Raw genomic sequence first — 19968 nt, 5'->3', positions numbered from 1 at the left:
TCACCGCGGTTATTAGACGACGCTGCTGCGTTCGCGAAGGAAGCGCCCTGTATTGTACTCTCCAGGTCACACCGAAGACGCTACTGCATTCTGAATGTGACGCATTCTCAATACAGCGTCTCCGGTTGCACTGGAAGACTGGAGTGTTGGTGGTTTCATGTATGGATATGTATTAATGTTTAGATAGGTATTTATATTTGTATGTCTGTGAGTATGTATGTGTATATACATAGGAATACATGTATGTATATACGGGCCCTTACTGCAGAAAGAATGAGAAACAAAGCTTTTTCAAAGTAAAACAAACAGTTTATTAGACAAATCAGTGCAATAACTAAAACAGTGTATAAATGTCAGTAGTAGCCCACTATAAGTTCTGATGCTGCCAAGTAACAGCACCAGGACCGTTAAAATATTGGCAGTAGTTGTCTCGGCAGGTCTTCGCATCGTGGGTGTTTCTGCCAGGTAACAATGGTTGAAGGCCTGCAATTGCGGGATCATTTGCGCGCCATTCACCGAGCTGCACTTCCCCATTTACTAGGCCCACAGAGTCCATGAATCCAGGAGGACTATACGCCAAAGCATCGCGACGGCGAAGGAAGTTGTGAAGCACACAACAAGCCAAAACAACAGAGTCTATCGATTCAAGCTTCATGATAATAGGCGTGTGGAAAACTCTGAAGCGATTGGCCATGATACCGAAGGCATTTTCTACAACCCGACGTGCCCTTGACAAACGGTAATTGAAAATTCTTCTTTCCTCTGTTAGACTTTTTTGGGGGAACGGTTTGATAAGATTGGGATGAAGCGGGAAGGCCTCATCACCGACAAAAACAAAATTAAGGTTGCCTCTAGTTTCAGAGTTGGGAGGCAAGTGAAGTTCACAGTTGTTCAAACGCTCTCCAAAGAGTGTGTGCTCTAAAACGCCACCATCGGAAACCCTTCCATTCATGCCAACATCTACATTTATAAATTCATAATTCGCGTTAACAAGGGCCATCAGGATGATGCTGAAATAGCCCTTATAATTAAAGAAGTAGGATCCGCTGTTCGGTGGTTAAGTGATCCGGACATGTTTCCCGTCCCAAGCCCCACCACAGTTTGGGAACTGCCAAAGCTGTTCAAAATCGGAGGCAATCTTTTTCCATTCCTCCTCCGTATTGGGAAACTGCATGTAGCTACGTAGACTGTGGAAAATCGCATCACATGTCTCTGGAATTAGAACGCTGAGCAGGGTCCTTGAAATGGCTGAAGAAAAATTCAAGTCTTGCAGCGAGCGCCCGGTGGCCAGGAATCGCAGCGTGACTGCCAATCTTTCATCGGCCGGGATGGCAGCACGCATCACTGTATCCTTCCGTTGAATCAGTGGAGTAATTCTTTCCAGTAAATGTTGGAAGGTTTCCTCAGACATCCGCAGATAGTTGCGGAAATCATGAGGATTCTTCTCCTGAAGCTCTTTTACAAGTTGCATGTGGGACATATCAGACCTCTTCTGCAGCCATTCTCTGGTCCACATGCGACGCTTTCGTTTAGAACGCCTCTCTTGCATCCGGGCCTCATCTTGCCGCCGAGCTTCCTCAACCAGCAATGCAGCAAACACAACAGCACACTGCGCATTGTTCATAATGCTGCACACTGAAACACATAAAAGAAAAAGAAGATAAAGTTAATAAATAAAAAAAAAAATTCAATTCCGTTACCATGCTTGACAGAAAAAATGCTGTATGGGTGTGCAAGTACAAGACCCCCTAAAATATCAGCCCGTGTAAAAGTATATGTACACAGCTAGCAGACAAGCCCTCACTCCATCCCTCCACAGCAATGATAGCAGGAAATTATTTTTAGTTGCCCTATATAAAAATTTAGGGGAAAATGAAAACGCACTTGCGACCCCAAACAATACCTACCATACACAATGTATAGTTGTCAGAAGAATCCTTACAGAACAGATTATCGAAATGGAAGAGGAGTCGCAGGCCGGAGAACTCTACAACGTTCTGCAATCCACCACGCGCTCAGGAACAAAGGACGGAAGGGCTATTATGTGTCGCCTCATAGCATGGCCGCAAACCAATCAGAACGCAGTAGCGACCACCAATCGGAACAGAATGGGCGCGGTAAAGGCAACGCAAATGCACGCCTATATGTCGGTGTCTGAGTCGTCAATGAGGTCGTTGGTTAGGTGTCAAACAAAGCGATGTGTGTACCCCAGCGGGACCTCAACGATCAAAAAATGGCCCAGGCCATTCCGACACGACCAGCGATCTCACAGCAGGGGCCTGATCGCTGCTACGTGTCACACATAGCGAGATCGCTAGCGAGATCGCTGTTGCGTCACAAAACTTGTGACTCAGCAGCGATCTCGCTAGCGATCTCGCTATGTGTGACGGGGCCTTTACACGAGAAGCCTTTTGGATTTATCATTTAGATACCAGATACCCAGCAGGACTGAATAAACGCAATGAATTAATGCTGCACTACTGTTAACTATGCTTTGTATTTTAATTTTAATATGTGATTTGTTCTTATCTTTATTCAAGTTGTTCGCTATAATGCCTAGGACCTTGCAATAAGTCATGTGACAAACGACTATTGGATGTCTTCCCCTATATAGGGAGCAGCATGCAGATCATGGTATGGCTTTGACAAAGATCGTTGAGATCAAAACGCGTTGCCACTGTGCCTCTGTTGGTGGTCGGCATTGATTCCAGGGAGCATGTACACCATGCAGACTATGCTTTTTAATATTTGATATAAATAAAAATAATTTTTAAGGAGCTGGAACTACACCCTTTTTTTTTCTTTGTGTTTACTTAACCCTTTATCATCTATAGGATTAGTAATGGTAGGTGTATTATTGACACCTCTCCATTACTAAGCCGGCTTGATGTCACCTTACATTACAAAGATGACATTAGCCCCCTATTACCCCATAAGCCACTGCTACAGGGCAGTAGCCACCTCTACAGGGCATTTCTGGGGTGGCTGTGTGCTGGTGTTTGTAGCCGGGGGGGGGGGGGGGGGGGGGGGAGGGAGGGCAATATCCATGGTCTTTTCCTAGGCTATGAATATCAGCCCACATCATTTTTTTTGGGGGGGTCCCCCTATTTTAATAGTCAGCAAAGGCTAAATATACATAGCCTGATATTCATAGCCTGGGAAGATCCATGGGTATTAACCCCTTCCTAAGCTATAAACATCGGCCCCCAGTCGCTGGCTTTCCATCTATGGCACAGAAAATTGCTGGGGAGCCCACACCATTTTTTTTTTCATTTTTTTTTTTAAATTAAACAGATATTGCGTTTAAGGTCAGGGTCACACTTGTGAGAAACTCGCACGAGTCTCGCACCTTAATACCCGGCATTGTTGCTGGCACTCGGGATCGGAGTGTGCGGCTGCATGTATTTCTATGTAGCTCAACGCTCCGGTCCGAGTGTCGGGTACTGAGGTGCGAGACTCATGCGAGTTTCTTGCAAGTGTGATCCTGGCCTAACGCACATTATGTGTCTTTATTTAACTTTTTATGTACGGGCAGCAAGGTGGCTCAGTGGTTAGCATTGCAGCGCTGGGGTCCTGGGTTCTAATCCCAACTTGGACAACATCTGCAAGGAGTTTGTATGTTCTCCCCGTGTTTGCGTGGGTTTCCTCCGGGTATTCCGGTTTCATCCCACATACCAAAGACATACTGATAGGGAATTTAGATTGTGAGCCCCATCGGGGACAGTGATGATAATGTGTGCAAACTGTAAAGCGCTGCGGAATATGTTAGCGCTATATAAAAATAAAGATTACTATTATTACCACTTTATTATGTTTATTACTAAACTTCGGGCTTTGTATTATCTATCTATCTATCTATCTATCTATCTATCTATCTATCTATCTATCTATCGATAGATTGATATATCTATACACAGAAAATTGGAACAGCACTTTACCAACAAGTGGGTGCACGCCTCCCAGACAAAATATCCAAGACTTGCCTCAATCCAGGCATAGGAAAATATGCAGGCAGCAGCACTCCATAGCTTAAAGGTGAAAAAAATGTGGTTTTATTTCAAAACCTAATGTTGTGGCAACGTTTTGGCTCAAATGAGCCTTTTTCAAGCCTTGGCTCATTTGAGCCGAAACTTTACCACAGCATGTGGATTTGAAATAAAACCACATTTTTTTTTACAATGCACTATTTCTTTAGCACCTTATCTATGATATATATGATACCTCAGTGGTGACCTTCTTCTTTTGTTCAAGTTTCTTTCTTTTACTTGGGGTGCCATCTTATAGATCTTTAGGAATTTGACATTTCTGCATTTCTCTATGTCCTGTTTTCAGCATATTTTGCCATACGAACTAATGGGGACCAGATGGTGTTAGGGCTAGCAGAACGCACAAAATAATTAGAAAGATAGGGTAAGGTGCGTTCGCAGCCCGGGGTCCACCGTGCAGAGATGGAACCTGTTGCTAAGTGAATGGCGGCACTATATGGCAGTACAATGTGATTACACACACGGATTAACTTCACCCAGTGTGTAGGAAGCGAACCCTGTTGCGTCACAGGCCCACAGTACCGCACCAAGAGCGCAAGCAAAAAGTCTCAGGGCTCTATCCCAAGACACAGGATTAGAGCTTGTCTAGACCTCTTGCGCTCGACACCGCAACTGGGGTGTCAGAGCAACTGCAAAAATAACTTAAAAGCACAAGAGTGCATGCAGTGCCGCACTGACGGACGCCACTATCCACCCAGACTTGGGATAGGAAAGCGGTCACAGCAATTAGACGCTGTTTCGTGTGTTTATTGCTGATGGCTCAGCCAGGCGCTAAATAGCAGACATCCACCTTACGTGAGCAGTCATACACAAAGGAGGGGATGATTAATGAACGACTTTCACTCATCAACACACACACGATTTCAAGAGTACACTAGTGCACAGCCGAGCGGTCATGCAAACGTTTTATAGCTGCAGTGCTACAAGACCTTCCAGATGGACCAATAGGAGCCGCTACAGGACCTGAGCATGTGACCCCCAACATCCAATGGGAGGTTGTCCCGTGGTCATGCTCAGTAAGGGAAAAGCAGGACTTAGTCCCAGAAAGACCTGCTCGCTGCTGAACATTGCTGGCTACAGGGACAGAGCCTGGAGAGCAGTAGTAACCAGTCGTCCAGTATCAGCCTGAGCAAGATGCTGGGGCTGAAGTCTCTGCTGAGCAGACTCCACTGTGGTTGGAGAAGAATGGGAGACTGCAACGGAGACGGTTCGAGATTCCCCCTGCGCAGGGGCGGGAACTCGACACCTAACAGATGGTCTGATCAAGTTTTTTTTTCAAATGTTATGTGCATTATGACAATAGTTTTGTTTTTTTTCCTGCAGAAACAGACACAACTTGAAAAAGGCATGTTAGCCAAAACATTGTAAATATTGGTGTCTGTATTTCTCACAATTTTATTAGCTTTGGAATTACAAATAAAAATAATTAGAATACTTTTGAGTGCCGGAGTTCATTGACCTTTACAGAAAATTCCACAGGCAAATCTGCAACGTGTGCACATACCCTCATACAGATTAAATTGACACCTTTTGTGAAGAAATCGGCTACGTTGTTTTTGTTTAATGACAACTTGAACTTTTCTGCTAATTAGATTTTGGTGCACAGGGTCAGGACTGTGCTCTGGGTTTTCTCATTCCTATCTATAATTTCTTACAGATGTACCTTTTCTGGGGTGGCCTGGGAAGGGGGGGGGGCAAAAACCATGGACCCTCTCCAGGCTATTAATATCTGCCCTCAGTCACTGGCTTTACCACTCTGGCGGAGAAAATTGCGCGGGAGCCCACGCCAATTTTTTCCGCCATTTAACCCTTTAATTTAATAGCTAGAATGGCCAAATTTTGCATATACACACTACTAACATTAGTAGTGTGGAATATGCAAAAAAAAAGGGGGATATGAGATGGTTTACTGTATGTAAACCAGGTCTCATATCATGTCGGGTTTAGGAAGGAGATAGCAAAAGCCGGCAATTGAATTACCGGCTTTTAAGCTATATAGCGCTGTATGAAATATTAATATATATACATATATGTGTCTCACTGACATATATATATATATATATCTATAATATAACGCTGGGAGCGTCACTCTGTCCGAAGCCTTTATAGACTGCGCAAGCGCAAGCGCCGGCGCAGTCTGGGCCTCACAGAGTGACGCTCCCAGGAGATCGCGGTATGTGTAACTGAACGCACACCGCAATCTCCAACAGAGAAGCAGGGACCGCCAGGAGGGTAAGTATGAGCTATATTCACCTGGCCCCGTTCCACCGCTGCGCGCCGCCATCTTCCCGGTCCTCGGCCTGTGACCTTCAGTTCAGAGGGCGCGATGACGCGCGCAGCGGTGGAACGGGGCCAGGTGAATATAGTAAGTGCTGGGGGGCCTGAGCTGGCGGCGATACCGGCACCTGACCCCCACAGCGCGCCGGTGTCCCCGCCTGCTCAGGCCCCCCAGCACTCGGTGCCCAGCGACCATAGGTGAGTATGGTATTTTTTTTTTTATATATATTGCAGCAGCATACGGGGCATATACAATGGAGCATCTTATGGGGCCGTAAACCATAATGGAGCATCTTATGGGGCCATAAACCATAATGGAGCAGTGTACGGGGGCATATACTATGGAGCATTTTATGGGGGCTATAAACCTTTATGGAGCAGCGTATTGGGCATATGGATGGGAGCAGCAAATTAAAGAACGGTGGCGCAGGATGAGAGCAGCACATGACAGAACTGGGGCGCAGGATGGGAGCAGCACATGACAGAATAGGGCAGCACATGACAGAACGGGGGCGCAGGATGGGAGCAGCACATGACAGAACGGGGGCGCAGGATGGGAGCAGCACATGACAGAATAGGGCAGCACATGACAGAACGGGGGCGCAGGATGGGAGCAGCACATGTCAGAATGGGGGCGCAGGATGGGAGCAGCACATGACAGAATGGGGGCGCAGGATGGGAGCAGCACATGTCAGAATGGGGGCGCAGGATGGGAGCAGCACATGTCAGGATGGGAGCAGCACATGACAGGATGGGGACGCAGGATGGGATCAGCACATGACAGGATGGGGACACAGGATGGGTGCAGCACATGTCAGAATGGAGGCTCAGGATGGGAGCAGCACATGTCAGAATGGGGGCGCAGGATGGGAGCAGCACATGTCAGAATGGGGGCGCAGGATGGGAGCAGCACATGACAGGATGGGGACGCAGGATGGGAGCAGCACATGTCAGAATGGGGGCGCAGGATGGGAGCAGAACATGTCAGAATGGAGGCGCAGGATGGGAGCAGCACATGTCAGAATAGGGGCGCAGGATGGGAGCAGCACATGTCAGAATGGAGGCGCAGGATGGGAGCAGCACGTCAGGATGGGAGCAGCACATGTCAGAATGGAGGTGCAGGATGGGAGCAGCACATGTCAGAATGGGGCGCAGGATGGGAGCAGCACATGTCAGAATGGGGGTGCAGAATGGGAGCAGCACATGACAGGATGGGGACGCAGGATGGGAGCAGCACATGTCAGAATGGGGGCGCAGGATGGGAGCAGCACATGTCAGAACGGGGGCGCAGGATGGGAGCAGCACATGTCAGAACGGGGGCGCAGGATGGGAGCAGCACATGACAAGATTAGGGCGCAGGATGGAGCAGCACATACCAGGATGGAGACCATATACCAATATAAATGCTCGCCACCCGGGTGTAGAACGGTAATCTGAAATATTAATATATATATATCTCACTGACATATATATATGTATACACCTATCCTATGTGTACACATTTATTCTACCTATTCTACTGTAAGCTGTCAGTGTGATTTTACTGTACACCGCACTGAATTACCGGCTTTTCTCTCTAACACCGCTGCGTATTTCTCGCAAGTCACACTGCTGGTCCGTGTGTAATCCGTATTTTTCTGGCTTCCATAGACTTTCATTGGCGTTTTTTTGCGCCATACGGTGACAAACGCAGCATGCTGCGATTTTCTATAGCCGTAGAAGACCGTATAATACGGATCAGTAAAATACGGCAGATAGGAGCTGGGCCATAGAGAATCGTTGTACCATATGCAATCCGTATTTTCTGCACCTCTCATACGTCCGTAAAACTCGCTAGTGTGAAGCCGGCCTAACCAGAGTCACTTAATATTGTAATAACTCTGAAATACTTCTACATATACAGAGATTTCTTTTTTATGACACATTGTACTTTCCTAGTGGTAAATTTAGGTCATTAAGATTTTAATTTATTTATGAAATTATTGGTAATTTGGTGAAAATTTAGAAAAAGTTGTGAGTTTCAAACTTAGAATTTTGGTGTCCTTATAGCAGGTGGTCATACAAAAAAACTTTCACAAGGTTTATCCCCTTACTGACATAACTATGTTGTTTTTGCATTTCTCATTTTTAACCTCTTCTTCCAAGAACCATAACGTTTGCATTTTAGTGTCTAAGTAGCTATATGAGGGCTTGTTTTTGAAGGTATTCGATTTACCATGTGATGGGAAAGCGGAAAAAAAATTCCAAGTGTGGTGAAATTGCAAAAAAAGTGCAATTCCACAATGTGTTTTTTATTTACAATGTTCTCTATATGGTAAAAATGACCTGACAATATTATTCTCCAGGTGAATGGAGATACCAAACAAGCATACTTTTTTATTTAGTGGTGAAAAAAGTGTTTGGAAAAATTTCACAAAAAAGAAAAAAAAATTGCTTGTGACGCATTTTTCAATACCCTTAATGTTTTCAATTTTTGGTAATTTGGGCTTTGTGAAGGCTTACTAAAGGTACAGTAAATGACACCAATAAAAGTTAACATTTACTAAATATAATAATAAAACAGTACAACATACACGACCTAAAAACACGTATGGCTGCTAATAAAGATACAGAGTGCACCAATTCCCTATAGGGTCAACTATCTGTACCCTACCTTACAGTGGAGGTTGGCACCCTATAAAACCTGCGCAATGGCGCCCCCCCTCACCGTAGACTAGCCCCAACTGACCCTAGTAGGCCCTATCGTGAGGAAGAAAAAAGTACCACTCAGCAGACCATACGGACAGACAAGACAAAACAAACAAATGTCACTAAGCAAAAAATATGCTAGATGGAAAAATTTTTGCACATATGTTGAACGTACATCTAATTTGTGCAGTACAAAGGCTGTGCAACAAGTGTATATGTTGAACACTCATGTATTATATTGCACATATAAAGCCTAAGACAAAAAGGCCTAAAACTGTACCTAAAGATACGCCCTACCTGCCTGCGGAGGTTGGCACCCTATTATCCTACGCAAATGGCGCCCCCGCTCAAGTCGTCTGTCCCTATAAAACCCTGTAATGGAAAAAAGGGGGGGAACAGGCCAAAATATAGCCTATAATGAAAAAATTACCAAGGCAGGTGGGCCCCAAGGCCAAGATAAAAGTGCAAAAATTGTGCAAAAAGTGCAAAAAATGCCCTAGACCCAGTGACATTTAGATATATAACCAAGTATGTTAGCTTATTTTCAGCATAGAGTATGCTTAGCTCATAGCCTTGAGTATGCTTTGCTCGACGCATTTCTCCTATATAGGTTCATCAGGAGACATACCCATTTCACAACTGAACAAAATGATAACTTATCTGATTATATTCAGGGGAGCGATAAGCCCTCTGCCGCAGTGGGAAACAATGTCCATCCAACATCTGCCGGTCTCTATCAGCCTTGTAGTAAGTGTGGTTACCTGCTCTTTATATCCTCATATGGTTTCTATCCCACGCCGTAAAAGAACTTCTGGGTTAAAAATCAGCTCCATGACGCAAGTGCCTACCCCTTTTGCGCACGCGCGCTTGCGCTATAGTGCCAGGTTTAGCTGGTGGAACGCAGATGTATTCCACTTAGCGCCTGCGCTGTAGCAATACAAGGAGGACGCCCGGTAATAGGACGCTAATGCATCCCATTCTAAGCGCGTGTCTATAACACATATACGCGCACGTAAGTGCGTCCCCTTTTTTTACGCTACAATTATAAGTACGCGCTTGCGCTATAATGCCCAGAGGTTCAAATGGTGACACGCAAATGCGTTCCACTCAGCGCCCGCACCGTAATAATGCACAGAAAGATTCTGTGCGCAGGCGCAACAGTGAGACGCGAACACAAAAGCGCACGCGCAGTAAGTGCTTATTTTGGGATATTGTGCACAGGCTCAATGATTGAGCGCAGATGCGTTCCATTCTGCGCACATGCCCATATATACACACTCATAGGAAACTATAGCTCGCTGGTATATGCCAGTTTTGAAAATGAGTGTGAAAAAAAGAGACAGCGCTGCAAACCTGTAGCGTTAAAAAAATATATACATAGTCTGCACTACAAAAGAGAACATATATAGTAAACCACTACTTCCTAGTAAAGCACGCCCCCTACATCTAAGACCGTGTTTAAAGAACAAAAGAATAAACTAAAGATACAATTAGTGACCAATATCCTATTATGGACCAATGGGTCAGACGACAAGGACAGACTATCCAGGACTAATAGGGATTCATACAAAGCAGCCAAATTGCAATTGGTCATTCAAGCCCCTTGGTTTTATACTTTTCATCCGAAAAATCCATTTGGCTTCCTTCTGGAGAATTAGCCTATCCCAATCTCCACCTCTCATTGATGGTGTAACAACATCAATCACGGAGAAACTACAGCAGTTAAGATCACCTCCATGTACACTCCTCACATGGTCAAAAATAGGGGTATCCCTCCCATTCGAGATGTCCCCTATGTGTTCCCCCACCCTTCTGCGAAGTTCTCGCTTAGTTTTTCCCATCCTGCGCCCCTGTCCTGTCATGTTCTGCTCCCATCCTGCGCCCGTTCTGTCATGTGCTGCTGCCATCCTGCGCCCGTTCTGTCATGTGCTGCTCCCATCCTGCGCCCGTTCTGTCATGTGCTGCTCCATCCTGCATCCCCATCCTGTCATGTGCTGCTCCCATCCTGCGCCTCCATTCTGTCATGTGCTGCTCCATCCTGCATCCCCATCCTGTCATGTGCTGCTCCCATCCTGTGCCCCCGTTCTGTCATGTGCTGCTCCCATCCTGCATCCCCATCCTGTCATGTGCTGCTCCCATCCTGCGCCCCGTTCTGTCATGTGCTGCTCCCATCCTGCGCCCCCGTTCTGTCATGTGCTGCTCCCATCTTGCGCCCCCATTGTCATGTGCTGCTCCCATCCTGCGCCCCTGTTCTGTCATGTGCTCCTCCCATCCTGCGCCTGTTCTGTCATGTGCTGCTCCCATCCTGCGCCCCCGTTCTGTCATGTGCTGCCCTATTCTGTCATGTGCTGCTCCCATCCTGCGCCCCAGTTCTGTCATGTGCTGCTCCCATCCTGCGCCCGTTCTGTCATGTGCTGCTGCCATCCTGCGCCCGTTCTGTCATGTGCTGCTCCCATCCTGCGCCCGTTCTGTCATGTGCTGCTGCCATCCTGCGCCCGTTCTGTCATGTGCTGCTGCCATCCTGCGCCCGTTCTGTCATGTACTGCTGCCATCCTGCGCCCGTTCTGTCATGTGCTGCTCCCATCCTGCGCCCATTCTGTCATGTGCTGCTGCCATCCTGCGCCCGTTCTGTCATGTGCTGCTCCCATCCTGCGCCCGTTCTGTCATGTGCTGCTGCCATCCTGCGCCCGTTCTGTCATGTGCTGCTGCCATCCTGCGCCCGTTCTGTCATGTGCTGCTCTCATCCTGCGCCCGTTCTGTCATGTGCTGCTGCCATCCTGCGCCCGTTCTGTCATGTGCTGCTGCCATCCTGCGCCCGTTCTGTCATGTGCTGCTCCCATCCTGCACCCGTTCTGTCATGTGCTGCTGCCATCCTGCGCCCGTTCTGTCATGTGCTGCTGCCATCCTGGGCCCGTTCTGTCATGTGCTGCTGCCATCCTGCGCCCGTTCTGCCATGTGCTGCTGCCATCCTGCGCCCGTTCTGTCATGTGCTGCTGCCATCCTGCCCCGTTCTGTCATGTGCTGCTCCCATCCTGCGCCACCATTGTATGATATGCCCCCCATAAGACGCTCCAGTGTGTATGCCCCCGTATGCTGCTGCCATATAAAAAAAAAAAATACCATACTCACCTATCGTCCGGCTGCACTGCAGGTGTGTCTTCAAGAAAATGGCGCCGAAAAGCGCGGACTGCGCAGGCGCCGATTCCGGCAGCAGGAATCGGCGCCTGCGCAGTCCGCGCTTTCCGGCGCCATTTTCTTGAAGACACACCTGCAGTGGAGCCAGAGTGTGTCTTCAAGAAAATGGCGCCAGAAAGCGTGGACTGCACAGGCGCCGATTCCGGCAGCAGGAATCGGCGCCTGCGCAGTCCGCGCTTTCCGGCGCCATTTTCTTGAAGACACACTCCGGCTCCTCTGCCTGTGACTGGTAAGTCAGAGGGCGGCGCCCGCGCGCATTAAGCGCGTCATCGCGCCCTCTGAACTGTCACAGCAGAGGAGCTGGGAGACGGAGCCGCACGCAGCGCTGGAACGGGGAAAGGTGAATATACTTACCCTCCTGGCGGTCCCTGACTCTCCGGTGGAGATCGCGGTATGCGTTCAGTGTTTACGCATACCGCGATCTCCTGGGAGCGTCACTCTGTGGGGGCCAGACTGCGCCGGCGCTTGCGCCAGCGCAGTCTATAAAGGCTTCGGACAGAGTGACGCTCCCAGTGTTATATTATAGATACCTGTGTCATCTCCTCCTGTATATAGTATATACCAGCGTCATCTCCCCTGTATATAGTATATATGTGTCATCTCCTCCTGTGTATAGTATATACCTGTATGTCATCTCCTGTATATAGTATATACCTGTGTCATCTCCCCTGTATATATGTGTGTCATCTCCTCCTGTATATACTATATACCTGTGTGTCATCTCCTCCTGTTTATAGTATATACCTGTGTGTCATCTCTCCTGTATATAGTATATATCTGTGTCATCTCCCCTGTATATAGTATATATCTGTATGTCATCTCCTCCTGTATTAGACCGCGTTCACACGTTATTTGGTCAGTATTTTTACCTCAGTATTTGTAAGCTAAATCTGCAGCCAACAGGAAGCTCTCCCCCTGGCAGTATATATTAGCTCACACATACACATAATAGACAGGTCATGTGACTGACAGCTGACGTATTTCCTATATGGTACATTTGTTGCTCTTGTAGTTTGTCTGCTTATTAATCAGATTTTTATTTTTGAAGGATAATACCAGACTTGTGTGTGTTTTAGGGCGGGTTTCATATGTCAAGCTGTGTGTGTTGAGTTGCATGTGGCTACATGCATGTAGCGACTTTTGTGAGATGAGTTTTGTGTGGCGACATGCGTGTAGCAACTTTTTGTGTGTCGAGTTGCATGTGACAGGTTAGTGTAGCAAGTTGTGTGCAGCAAGTTTTGCACATGTCGAGTTTTGCACGTGGCGAGTTTTATGGGTGGTGCCTTTTGAGTATGTGCAAGTTTTGTGTGAGGCAACTTTTGCATGTGTTGCAACTTTTGTGCATGTGACAATTTTTCCGCGTGTGCAAGTTTTGCGTGTGGCGAGTTTTCCATGAGCCTAGTTTTGCGCGGCGACTTTTGTGTTTCGACTTTTATGTGACGAGGCTTTTTCCCCATTATGTAGATAGGGGCAAAATTATTTGGTGAATTGGAACGCGCGGGGTTAAAATTTCGCCTCACAATATAGCCTATGACGCTTGTAATGGGGGCCAGGGTGGTAGCCATACCGAGGGATTGCTGCTGCTTCCTCATCACACCCTGACGCTCCGCTACAGAAACATCATGTCCATTTTGTGGTGTGCTGTGTGTGTCAAGTAGTTCACCCACCTGTGAGTCAGAATCCTTCACAGCATACAGGGCTCCAATCCGTCGCAGACACACACAAATGTTATCAAAGTCTCGATTCATTTTCAATAAAACTTTACTTAACTTGTGCATCTTCATAACTGTTACAGTCCATCCATTTTCCCAATACATGAGTAATCCATCTCCTGCGTTTTCCCTGGTCTGCTCCCTCAGCTTTTCTTCCTGCACCATGGCTCCCAGGCCCGCAGCTTCCTGAGCCATCCAGCTAGCTGATACTGAGTGCTCCCCGTCCGATTTCCCCATCTTGGGTGAAAATTCAGGTTGTCTCCGCAATTCCTGTTCGGACCGTTAGTCCCGGACGTCATGGGAGGTAACCCACAGACTAGCCACTGATTCTTCCAGGCTGCCTCTCTCTCTTAACTCTACACTGTTGCTCTGTTCAGCTTTCTGTCACAACTCATTCTGGAACAATTCTCCTCACACAGCTTTAGCTCCTCCCACTCACTGAAAATTACCTCAGGAAGGCGCTCTCCCTGCCGCTACACTGGCTCCGCCCCCTTTCTCAACTGTCACTACTCTGACTGAAACCAGTTCTCAACACAATCTAATCTCCTACTCTACAGTGCCCCCTTACCACTAACCCACAACTACACTGCCATAACCCTTACTAATGCTGACCTACCATTGCCACTGTCCCTATTCCTGTCCCTAAGGGTACCGTCAAACTATACGATTTACCTACGATCACGACCAGCGATATGACCTGGCCGTGATCGTAGGTAAATCGTAGTGTGGTCGCTGGGGAGCTGTCACACAGACAGCTCTCCAGCGACCAACGATGCCGAGGTCCCTGGGTAACCAGGGTAAACATCGGGTAACTAAGCGCAGGACCGATGTTTACCCTGGTTACAAGCGTAAAACTAAAAAAAAACAAACAGCACAGACTTACATTCTGGTGTCCGTCAGGTCCCTTGCTGTCTGCTTCCCGCACTCACTGACTGCCGGCCGTAAAGTGAAAGTGAAAGCACAGCCGCTGTGCTCTGCTTTCACATTACGGCCGGCAGTCACAGTGCGGGAAGCAGACGGCAAGGGACCTGACGGACACCAGAATGTAAGTATGTGCTGTTTGTTTTTTTTTAGTTTTACGCTTGTAACCAGGGTAAACATCGGGTTACTAAGCGCGGCCCTGGGCTTAGTAACCCGATGTTTACCCTGGTTACAAGCGAACGCATCGCTGGATCGCATCGCTAGATCGGTGTCACACGCACCGATCTAGCGATGATAGCGGGAGATCCAGCGATGAAAGAAAGTTCTAAACGATCTGCTACGACGTACGATTCTCAGCAGGATCTGTTATGAAAGGCAATTCAGTATCACAATGGACATGGAGGTCAGAGCACATACAGTGATCTGACAATAACCCAAAATAATAGAATGAGCTCTGAGACGTGGGAACTCTGCAGACCGCAATCCCTGATCCTCTCCAAACACAACTAGAGGCAGCCGTGGATTGCGCCTAACGCTACCTATGCAACTCGGCACAGCCTAAGAAACTAACTAGCCTGAAGATAGAAAAAATAAGCCTACCTTGCCTCAGAGAAATACCCCAAAGGAAAAGGCAGCCCCCCACATATAATGACTGTGAGTAAGATGAAAAGACAAACGTAGGGATGAAATAGATTCAGCAAAGTGAGGCCCGATATTCTAGACGGAACGAGGATAGGAAAGATAACTTTGTGGTCTACACAAAACCCTAAAGAAAACCACGCAAAGGGGCAAAAAGACCCTCCGTACCGAACTAACGGCACGGAGGTACACCCTTTGCGTCCCAGAGCTTCCAGCAAAACAAATAGACAAGCTGGACAGAAAAAATAGCAACAAATAGCAAAGAAGCACTTAGCTATGCAGAGCAACAGGCCACAGGAAAGATCCAGAGAAACACAAGTCCAACACTGGAACATTGACAGGAAGCATGAATCAAAGCATTAGGTGGGGTTAAGTAGAGAAGCACTTAACGACCTCACCAGATCACCTGAGGGAGGAAACTCAGAAGCAGCAGTACCAGTTTCCTCCACAAACGGAAGCTCCCAGAGAGAATCAGCCGAAGTACCACTTGTGACCACAGGAGGGAGCTCTGCCACAGAATTCACAACAGTACCCCCCCCTTGAGGAGGGGTCACCGAACCCTCACCAGAGCCCCCAGGCCGACCAGGATGAGCCACATGAAAGGCACGAACAAGATCGGGAGCATGGACATCAGAGGCAAAAACCCAGGAATTATCCTCCTGAGCATAACCCTTCCATTTAACCAGATACTGGAGTTTCCGTCTTGAAACACGAGAATCCAAAATCTTCTCCACAATATACTCCAATTCCCCCTCCACCAAAACCGGGGCAGGAGGGTCAACAGATGGAACCATAGGTGCCACGTATCTCCGCAACAATGACCTATGGAAGACGTTATGTATGAAAAAAGAATCTGGGAGGGTCAGACGAAAAGACACAGGATTAATAACCTCAGAAATCCTATAAGGACCAATGAAACGAGGTTTAAACTTCGGAGAGGAAACCTTCATAGGAATATGACGAGAAGATAACCAAACCAGATCCCCAACACGAAGTCGGGGATCCACACGGCGTCTGCGATTAGCGAAACGTTGAGCCTTCTCCTGGGACAAGGTCAAATTGTCCACTACATGAGTCCAAATCTGCTGCAACCTGTCCACCACAGTATCCACACCAGGACAGTCCGAAGACTCAACCTGTCCTGAAGAGAAACGAGGATGGAACCCAGAATTGCAGAAAAATGGCGAAACCAAGGTAGCCGAGCTGGCCCGATTATTAAGGGCGAACTCAGCCAAAGGCAAAAAGGACACCCAGTCATCCTGATCGGCAGAAACAAAGCATCTCAGATAGGTTTCCAAGGTCTGATTGGTTCGATCGGTCTGGCCATTAGTCCGAGGAAAAAGACAAGTCAATGCCCATCCTACCACAAAAGGCTCGCCAAAACCTCGAAACAAACTGGGAACCTCTGTCAGAAACGATATTCTCTGGAATGCCATGCAAACGAACCACATGCTGGAAGAACAACGGCACCAAATCAAAGGAGGAAGGCAACTTGGACAAGGGTACCAGATGGACCATCTTAGAAAAGCGATCACAGACCACCCAAATGACTGACATCTTTTGAGAGACGGGAAGATCTGAAATAAAATCCATAGAGATATGTGTCCAAGGTCTCTTCAGGACCGGCAAGGGCAAAAGCAACCCACTGGCAAGAGAACAGCAGGGCTTAGCCCGAGCACAAATCCCACAGGACTGCACAAAAGAACGCACATCCCGCGACAGAGACGGCCACCAAAAGGATCTAGCCACTAACTCTCTGGTACCAAAGATTCCATGATGACCAGCCAACACCGAACAATGAACCTCAGAGATCACTTTATTTGTCCACCTATCCGGGACAAACAGTTTCTCCGCTGGACAACGATCAGGTTTATTAGCCTGAAATTTTTGCAGCACCCGCCGCAAATCAGGGGAGATGGCAGACACAATTACTCCTTCCTTGAGGATACCCGCCGGCTCAGATAAACCCGGAGAGTCGGGCACAAAACTCCTAGACAGAGCATCCGCCTTCACATTTTTAGAGCCCGGAAGGTACGAAATCACAAAGTCAAAACGGGCGAAAAACAGCGACCAACGAGCCTGTCTAGGATTCAAACGCTTAGCAGACTCGAGATAAGTCAGGTTCTTATGATCAGTCAATACCACCACGCGATGCTTAGCTCCTTCAAGCCAATGACGTCACTCCTCGAATGCCCACTTCATGGCCAGCAACTCTCGGTTGCCCACATCATAATTCCGCTCAGCAGGCGAAAACTTCCTGGAAAAAAAAGCGCATGGTTTCATCACTGAACAATCAGAACCTCTCTGCGACAAAACAGCCCCTGCTCCAATCTCAGAAGCATCAACCTCGACCTGGAACGGAAGAGAAACATCAGGTTGACACAACACAGGGGCAGAAGAAAAACGACGCTTCAACTCTTGAAAAGCTTCCACAGCAGCAGAAGACCAATTGACCAAATCAGCACCCTTCTTGGTCAAATCGGTCAATGGTTTGGCAATACTAGAAAAATTGCAGATGAAGCGACGATAAAAATTAGCAAAGCCCAGGAACTTTTGCAGACTTTTCAGAGATGTCGGCTGAGTCCAATCATGGATGGCTTGGACCTTAACAGGATCCATCTCGATAGTAGAAGGGGAAAAGATGAACCCCAAAAATGAAACCTTCTGCACACCAAAGAGACACTTTGATCCCTTCACAAACAAAGAGTTAGCACGCAGAACCTGAAAAACCGTTCTGACCTGTTTCACATGAGACTCCCAATCATCCGAGAAGATCAAAATGTCATCCAAGTACACAATCAGGAATTTATCCAGGTACTCTCGGAAGATGTCATGCATAAAGGACTGAAACACTGATGGAGCATTGGAAAGTCCGAATGGCATCACTAGATACTCAAAATGACCCTCGGGCGTATTAAATGCAGTTTTCCATTCATCGCCTCGCCTGATTCGCACCAGATTATACGCACCACGAAGATCAATCTTGGTGAACCAACTAGCCCCCTTAATCCGAGCAAACAAATCAGATAACAAAGGCAAGGGGTACTGAAATTTAACAGTGATCTTATTAAGAAGGCGATAATCTATACAAGGTCTCAGCGAACCATCCTTTTTGGCTACAAAAAAGAACCCTGCTCCTAATGGCGACGATGACGGGCGAATATGCCCCTTCTCCAGGGATTCCTTCACATAACTGCGCATAGCGGTGTGCTCAGGCACGGATAAATTAAACAGTCGACCTTTTGGGAATTTACCACCAGGAATCAAATTGATAGCACAATCAAAATCCCTATGCGGAGGTAGGGCATCAGACTCGGGCTCATCAAATACATCCCGGTAATCAGACAAGAACTCTGGAACCTCAGAAGGGGTGGATGACGAAATTGACAAAAATGGAACATCACCATGTACCCCCTGACAACCCCAGCTGGACACCGACATGGATTTCCAATCCAATACTGGATTATGGGCTTGTAGCCATGGCAACCCCAACACGACTATATCATGCAGATTATGCAACACCAGAAAGCGAATATCCTCCTGATGTGCAGGAGCCATGCACATGGTCAGCTGGGTCCAGTATTGAGGCTTATTCTTGGCCAAAGGCGTAGCATCAATACCTCTCAATGGAATAGGACACTGCAAGGGCTCCAAGAAAAACCCACAACGCTTAGCATATTCCAAGTCCATCAAATTCAGAGCAGCGCCTGAATCCACAAACGCCATGACAGAATATGATGACAAAGAGCAGATCAAGGTAACGGACAGAAGAAATTTTGACTGTACCGTACCAATGGTGGCAGACCTAGCGAACCGCTTAGTGCGCTTAGGACAATCAGAGATAGCATGAGTGGAATCACCACAGTAGAAACACAGCCCCTTCAGACGTCTGTGTTCTTGCCGTTCAACTCTGGTCAAAGTCCTATCGCACTGCATAGGCTCAGGTTTAAGCTCAGGTAATACCGCCAAATGGTGCACAGATTTACGCTCACGCAAGCGTCGACCGATCTGAATAGCCAAAGACATAGACTCATTCAAACCAGCAGGCATAGGAAATCCCACCATGACATCCTTAAGGGCTTCAGAGAGACCCTTTCTGAACATAGCTGCCAGCGCAGATTCATTCCATTGAGTGAGCACTGACCATTTTCTAAATTTCTGGCAATATACCTCTATCTCATCCTGACCCTGACATAGAGCCAGCAAATTCTTTTCTGCCTGATCCACTGAATTAGGCTCATCGTACAGCAATTCGAGTGCCAGGAAAAACGCATTGATATTACTCAATGCAGGATCTCCTGGCGCAAGAGAAAATGCCCAGTCCTGAGGGTCGCCGCGCAAAAAAGAAATAATAATCAAAACCTGTTGAACTGGATCACCACAGGAACGAGGTTTCAAGGCCAGAAAAAACTTACAATTATTTTTGAAACTCAGAAACTTAGTTCTATCTCCAAAAAACAAATCAGGAATAGGAATTCTTGGTTCTAACA

The 19968-nt window shown here is 47.3% G+C and overlaps 1 pseudogene; it reads right to left on the bottom strand.

Moving 5' to 3' along the window:
* Nucleotides 1-270: 270 nt before the first annotated feature.
* LOC138648622 (uncharacterized) lies at nucleotides 271-14155 on the bottom strand (annotated as a pseudogene).
* Between the last annotated feature and the right edge of the window lie 5813 nt (nucleotides 14156-19968).

The sequence above is a fragment of the Ranitomeya imitator genome, chromosome 9 (assembly GCF_032444005.1).
Source record: "Ranitomeya imitator isolate aRanImi1 chromosome 9, aRanImi1.pri, whole genome shotgun sequence".
Classification (NCBI taxonomy): Eukaryota; Metazoa; Chordata; class Amphibia; order Anura; family Dendrobatidae; genus Ranitomeya; species Ranitomeya imitator.
Note: the sequence above shows the minus strand (reverse complement) of the source record. Positions and strands in the feature narration are given on the sequence as shown.